This window comes from Seriola dumerili, unplaced genomic scaffold, assembly GCF_002260705.1.
Source record: "Seriola dumerili isolate Sdu_G_001 unplaced genomic scaffold, Sdu_1.0 BDQW01000127.1, whole genome shotgun sequence".
NCBI classification, from domain to species: domain Eukaryota; kingdom Metazoa; phylum Chordata; class Actinopteri; order Carangiformes; family Carangidae; genus Seriola; species Seriola dumerili.
In genome coordinates, this window is record NW_019174382.1 from 1065692 (window position 1) to 1073783 (window position 8092).

The following is an 8092-nucleotide window of genomic DNA, read 5'->3' on the forward strand; positions in this document are numbered from 1 at the left end:
GTGTCCTTGAGCAAGACGCTGACCTTTGACCTCCATCTGTTGCAGTCTGAGCATGCAGTGTTTGTCTCGGAGAGAGGTGACACTTGTCTTTTTCCAGAAAACAAAATTCCGATTTTTTTTTTTCCAGTTGAGTTGAAGGTACATGACTGTGCCTATGTGCGCTCCCTGATCCCATGTCCTTTATTTTGAAGCACAAACTCCTTCCTGTTTCCTGTTGTGCCTCCTGCTTTTAATCCTTTCCGGCTTAAACGACACATCATGCTCTCCTACATGAACAGGAGCTCCTGATTTGCATTTGAACACATCATGCTCATTCCCAGACAGCAGGCTTAAGAGTTGAACCCTGACGGTGTGTATGCGTGCGTGTGCGTGCGTGTGCGTGCGTGCGTGCCTCGCCTGACCCGGTCTATATTTAAACTGAACCCTGTGTGAAGCCTGAATCAGCAGACGGAGGACATCACAGCAGAAGGCCAAAGTGCTCGTCGGCCAGGTGGTGGAGCAAGATAGAGACAGACAGGGAGAGGGAGAGAGAGAGAGGGGAGGGAGAGAGAGAGAGGGGAGGGAGAGGGAGGGAGAGAGGGGAGGGAGAGGGAGGGAGAGGGGAATTCATGAAGCAGTGGTCAGTAATTGGGGGCTGCAGAAGTGGATCCACATTCCTGCAGAGTGAGGATATAAAGCGACGGCTGCCAGCAGTGAATGTAGGGCAGAGAAACACCCGGAGATCCAGCTGAGGAGGAGAGAGACGAGGAGGACAGACGCTTCTCCCCGTGTCCTCGCAGCAGCTCGTCCCCGTCATTTACATTTGTGAAAAGCGTCTTGTTAAAGTCCAAGGATGTTTTCTTCACTCGTCTTTAATCTGAACTCATTCCTCGCTAGTGACGAAGCTCTGGACATTCATGGTCCCCAGAGGACGAATCCTGCTGATGTTTGTGCTGCTGATAACAGTCTCCGTCTGCGACAGTGTTTTAATAACTAAATCATTAAAATTTGACTCCGTCCAATACTTTGTGCAATTTCTCACATGGTGATGAATTCATATAAAACTGAGATATGATCATTATCTTTGCGTTAATGCCGTGGTGAAAGTTTTATTTTATTATTTTCTTTCTGTTGGTGTCAGTATGTTTGATCTTCTTGCCTCTTGTTCAGTTATTCTTTGTTAAATAGTTGAGTGTCTGGTGTCAGTGGTGAAAGTTTCTCTGCTGCTGTTTGTTTTCCTGTCGCTCTCCGCCCACACGTCGGCCTGTAGGAGAGGGTTTCTGTGTGGAGAGGTGTCGGTGTAATAAGCTGTAGCTTCAGCCTGCACCTCTTCAGCCACTAGTGTTGTGTTTTATTTACTATGTAGAAATATTAACAAGGGGCTGAAATAAAATACATTTCAACTGAATTGAAAATAAATAAATAAAGCAGCCAGTCGAACCAGTCAGTCGTCTGCTGAAGCATCTCAGCAGGACGTGTGGTTACGTTTCATTACCAGGTGATCGTGGCTGAAGGAGACACCGCTGCTTGTTTTTCCTGTTTACAACCAACAGTTATCGCTGCTTGTTTTACCCGTGACCATTAACACAAGCTTAACAGCATATTTTATTATTGTAACCATGACGACAAAGTTCTACTTACGTGAAGGAAGTGCTCATTTTAACCCCAAACCTAACCTCAGTCGTTTTTGTGCCTGAACCTTGAACAAACTGCTCCATGAGATTAACAGCGTGTTTATTACTGTAACCATGACAACAACGGTCTCCTATGGGTGGGGACAAACAACAAGGTCGTTCAAGGAGCTATTTGTCTGCCACCGAACGATGTTTCCTTCTGGGAGCAGGTGGAGGCGATTGTCGCTTGACAACAGCTTCGTCTTTACAAGACAAGAGGTTATAATACTGGCAGGAGCTAGCTAGTTAGCATGCTAACTTCAGTAGAAGAAAAGACGTGATAGAGACAAGAGTAAACATTGGTGTTAGATTCCACCTCTGGAGACAGATGTTGGTGAGTAAAGGAAGGAAGTTTGATGCTGAACTCACAATGTTTCTTCTAGACCGGTAAGTAAAGAGCTGCTAATGCTAACACTAGCTATGTAGCGATAGCAGAACACGCCCGGAGTTTGTTGCATTCCCTCTAGGCTCAGCTGTACTTTGTTTTGATTGCTAATTAGCAACAGTTAGCATGCTAACACACTAAGCTGCGATTGAAAGCCTGGTAATCATTACGTTAGAGTTGTCAGTGCTAGCATTACTGACTATTCGTCTTGTTAGCAAGAAGAATTACATTTATAAAGCAGTCAGAATAATTATAGTGAATATTGTGTAATAAACAACAGGTACTGTTAACAGGTCTCTCACATGATACACTAATATTTTTATATATTTAGCTGCAGTGTCTGTGTAGACTCGTGTCACACAATAGATGAAGTATGACGCTGGTGTGATTTAAATAAACAGATAAAAATACAAAGTGGTGAAGCTGTTGCTGTGGTAAAAAAACATCAGTATACAGATGAGTCTCTCTCTCTCTCTCACATGCTCTCTCTTTCTTTTCTTTCTTTCTGAATCTATTTCTCTTTGACTTTCTTTTTCTCTCTGTGCAGCTGTCTTTGTGTTTCTGTTCTACTGATATCCATCTACTGTGTCTGTATCCTGTGACTGTCTTTTTATCTCTCTCTCTGTTCGAAACCTCTTCCTCTTCTTATTTTTCTCTCTTCGTCTCAGTTCCTCCTCCACATTTCCTCAGTCTCATTCTTTCTGTCTTATTGTAAATATGATGAATAATCCTCCTCTTCTGTCACTCTCACTTCTATCTTCTCTCTCGATCACTTCATCTATATCTCTTCATCTATACACTACCGATCAGAGATCTCAGATCAACCACATTTTTTCAGCTTCTATTGAAATAGTCCAGTAAAGTGAAAAACCTTAAATGGTGCAAAGTCACCAAAAACTGAAAAATCATGATGCAAATGTCACAGAAAACTGTCTTTTTTTTTTAGGGATTAATAAATTTGTTGATTTCCATCTTTCCTGCAGCAAGAGAAGTAAATGAAGCCTTGAAAGTTACTGTAACAAAGAAGTGACAAATGAAGACGGACTGGTTGGTCACAGGTTCATCCTACAGCAAGATAATGAGCCACAACATTAGAAGAACAGAACCAGCACAGCGTCCGGACCTGAGGACAAGAGGTGAAAGCATAGACTGTTAATAAATATGGAAGTCGCCTCTGTTTCTGAAGCTCAGAATGAGCTGCTCCACCGTTGCCATCTTGGCAGTGCCTGACTCCGCCCCCTAACTCCAAAAATGCGCAAAGAGGTGGGGCGTGTTGCATGAAGGAGGAAATTAGCTAAACTCTTTTTGTACCAGGCTGTAAACATGTTTATTTCTGCTGTAAAGTTGGACATTTTAACATGGGAGTCTATGGGGACTGACTCACTCGCTTCATGTGTGATGCTTGGGTGAAAGCGATGCAACCTGCCAGTGCAACACATCTGTGGCAACATCTGCAACAGCGGTTGGACAAACTGTCAGAACAATATTTGATTTCTGAAGAAAAATTAAGATAAAATTTAGGATTTAAAGACTGAGACATTAAACTGTGTATATTTCAATATCAACTGTAAAAACTGAAGTGTTTTCCGTCCTCTCCCTCTTTTCTTACTCAACTAGTTGTAACCTCTTGTCTCTCGACCCCTCTCTCTCTTTCTCTCTGACTTTTGTTCTAGATTTTACCTTAATTCAGACTGACATGAACCCTGCTGCTCTAATCCTCGTCTTGGGCACTAATTGGTCTAATGAGAGTGCCAAAATTACAGCTCAAAATATTTTAATATTTCCAGTAACTAAACTGTGACTGATCAGTAATAAAAACTATATAATACATTTTTATTATTTTATTATTTATTGTTATTCTAACTACTTTTATTATCATCCTTTTTTTTTTATTTCAATTCTATTTTTTTTCTTCACACATCGCAGACAGTTTTGACATTAACATACACTGACTTTCTTCCTGTTTTCCCTTCTGTTGTTTGTCTGTTTGTACATGGTTTGTGTACGTGCTGTTTCACAGTTTTATTTCACGCGCAGAAACAATATATTGTTCTAATGTTGCCTAATGGAAGCAATGCAGTTAACATTTCATTTTCAGGATCTGTCAAGTCAAAGGTTATTGGGCGACTGGGAGCAGCATCATTCACAGGAGACAGTCTGTTTACTGTTGCCTCATTATAGTAACTAGTAGCTAAAAATATGTCACTTTCCTTGATGAGAACAGGCTTTATTTCTATTTTGTCAAGTCAGGAAACAAGAGTCTAGGCCAACTTTAATTACTAATTACTGCAATAACCACCTGCACCTCTGGAGACGGCGGCAACACATCGTTAATTTGTTTTTCCTCCTTTCCACTGAAACTGTCGCAGGGCAAAAATCTTCAATTTTGGAATTTACAATCTCAGCGACTGTCCCAGAGTGTGTGTGTGTGTGAGAATGGGAACGTCGTTGCCATGGTGATGCATTCCACTTCCCAAAACAAGAGGTCGTATCCCACAGGGTGAGGTCACCAAAGACTCTGTTTTCCCTCCAGTGGCCCCATGTGAGAGTCAGTGCCGGAACAAAAAGTCTGCTGGTAACAAAAGTGAAAAAATATAAATAATAAAAAAATAATAATAAAGGCATTGTTAAGATTATTCTGATCTGAATATACATTTAAAAAATTCCTGAGGGGGAAGAGTTTGTGCTCTTGCTTCCAGGCAGGTGGGATGTAGTTATGGTAAATAGTCCTGATATACACTGATGTTTTGTGAGGTTACACTGACCTTGACCTTTGACCTTTGACCACCAAAATCTAATCAATTGGTCCTTGAGTCCAGGTGAACGTTTGTACCTCATCTGAATAAATTCCCTCAAGGTTTTTACGGAGATATTGCGTTCACGAGGCCAAAACCACGTTTTTTGAGGGCACCACGACCTTGACCTTTGACCTTTGACCTTTGATCACCAAACTCTGTTTAGCAGGTATGTGGTTACCATGGTCACCTTAGTTTTGAATGTCAGGATGGACTGCGTTGACAATACTGTCGTGTCATCAGTGAAATCAGGTCCCAGTTTCACGTTGACCTTGTTTTCTGACTCAAGCTCAGCTGTTCTTGTACAATGTTAACTCAGAAAACCAAGATGGTGAACATGATAAACATTAGCACTTTAGCATTGTCATTGTGAGCATGTTAGCATGCTGAGGCATTTAGCATTCAGTCAGAGCACTGCTGAGCCTAAGTAGATCCTCACAGAGCTGCCGGCGTGGCTGTAGACCCTCAGACAGCTGCTATTCAAGTGAATTAGAAAATATAAATGTGTTCCTCTGGGCAGAGATGACTCAAACAACAGTGAGTGGAACTGGCAGGGCGAAAGAAAAGTGTGCGATCACTCTGTTTAATCATTTAATATCTCCGTCTTTTAACCTTCTGTTACTGAGGCATAAACATTCATTTGAAGTGCTGAGCGTGTCGAGTGAAAAATAAATTAAACCTGACACTGCATCTCCTCCATAGCCTGTCTCTCAGCTTCCTGCCACAACAACATCCGCCTCTCTTTTTATTTTCTATTGATGAGCAAAGAGAGGAGGATGAAAAGAGGGAAAGACTTCCTGTTCTCTATCTAATGTCTTTTTCACTCCTATCTGTAAACCAAGGGATCCATAGTTCAGGGCTGGTTTGGAACCATTATTATACGATATCAATAATATACCTGATTGCTCGGCCCGAGTCTGGCCCACATGCTTCCACATCAGGGCAGAGTCCGGCTGTTACTCTCCGGTACTGAGAGACAGAAGATTTTCTGTGTGTGCGCCAGAATTGGCCCAGATGTGGATGTTGCATCTTGCATGATGCTGTATATGGGCCAGATTTGGGCCGTGGAGCTGGGCCAGAAAAAACCAAGTATGGGCAGGATTTTTTGGGAACAACCAACCTGATTGAAAAATCTTCTAAATATGAAAAAAAAAAATACATTAAAGAATTACAAAAGTTGATCAAAACCGAAGAAAATAAATTAAACACAAAAACCAAAATGAAAAATCTTTCAAAAACAATAAAAGTCATCCAACAGAAGAACCACCAACCTGACAGAAATACACAGACTGTACAAACATGCACCAAATCTCAAATTTGCCGCCTTGTGAAATATGATTAATTAGTGACTTGTTATAACAGATGTTGATTCACAACAGTTTGTGCAGAACAAGAATCTGAAATCCAGTCCAGTGAAAAACTTGAAATGATTCAAAGGTATAAGTGACAAACTGCCTGAGGTGACAGAAGTAAATGAAGCCTTTAAAGTTAATGCAAACAAAGACAAGTGACAAAGGAAGACAGACTGGTCGGTCAGGGGTTCATCCAACAGCAACATAACGAGCCACAACATGATGAAGACCAGCACCGTCTGCAGACCTGAACCACATGGAGCTGGTTTGAGAAGAGCTGGGCTGAAAGTGAAAGCAACACAACCTGCAAGTGCAACACATCTGAACAGCGATGGGACGAACTGTGAACATTTGATTTCCACTGTAGGAGGAATGTGTTCTAAATTACATGTAAATTGAAGGTAAATTTAATCGGATCTAAATTAAATTTAGATTAAATTTGCTTCAACAAATTAATCAATGATTTCCCATCTTTTAAATCTCCAATTGTTTATTAGTTCTGTGCTTTAATTTCATAAACACTGAAACACTGAATGATGTAAATTTAAATAACAGCTGGAAAAATGGAAGCGATCTAAAACTTTTGACTGGTGATGTATATTTTATTCATGTAGGGGGACGGTTGCAACACTTTTCACATTTCTCTCAGTTACTCAGAGACTCTTTGTTCTAGATCAGGCATCACCAAATGGCAGACCGCGGTCCGGGCACGGACCCAGTGACGGTTCTGCCCGGACCTGTGAAAATTATATTATAATTATAATATTAGGCCTAATAAAAAGATAAATCATTCGTGCATGCGCAGCTAACGTGAGATGGCTAAGCAAAGGGAATGCACTGGGACGCTTCTGGTCCATCCAAAAGGAAATAGCTGCTTTCTTACAGCAGCTCAAGAGACAAAAAGCAACACAGTTTGCAAACTTTTTGCAAGATAACAACAAGATGGATGTGGTGGCTTTTTTGGTGGACATCACAGGACACCTTAATAAGCTCAATTTAAAGCTGCAGGGTCAGAAAAATTCTGTCTGTGATATGATGAAAACTGTCCGCTCCTTCCAGATGAAGCTGGACATTTTCAAAGAAGATCTCCAAGGAGAGTGTGAGCACTCCCCACAAATGCAGGAACAAATTCAGGGTAAGAGAGACATTTCCCCTTATGTCAGCTTCATAGACAAGCTGATTGGAAACTTCTGTCATCGATTTGACAGCTTCAACCTCGGACACCAGCTCCTCCTGCTAATCAAGAATCCATTCCTTATGAGAGAAATCAGAGGATTTTCAAAGGAGGTGACACAGACCTTCAAGTGGGCACAACCTGGATCTTTACAGTGAGAGCTCACTGAGCAGATGTTGCTCTGAGAGAGAAACAACTGACTCTGCTACTTTCTGGTTACAGATTGTGCCTGAAACCATTTTCCCTGGTCTAACCAAAGTAGCACTACACACTTTAACTGTCATGTTTTGTTATGGCAGACACTTTTTGTTAGTTTTGTTTTGAAATTCTTGCACTTCCTGTTTTATTTTGTAATTTGGTTCCTTGTTTGTCTGTGTTTTTGCGTCATGTCTTGGTCTTGTTTCTGTGTAGTGATTGTCTGCCCCGTCCTAATGTGTTTCACCTGTGTGCAATCACCTTGCCTCCTGTGTCTATATAGTCTTTGTGCTCCCCTTTGTCTGTGTTGGTTCGTCTGTTGTCTTCCTGTTTTGTTCACGTCTGTTCACGTTGTCTGTTCATGTCACGTTCACGTGTGGTTAAATAAACCTGTCTGCACCGTCTCCCATGCGTTGGCTGCATCTGGGTTCAACTTACCTCGCAAACCTTGACATTAACCATGTTTGGATCAACTTACAGCTGTGAGACAGCTTTCTCTACGATGAACATTATTAAAACAAAGTACTGTTCCAGGCTTA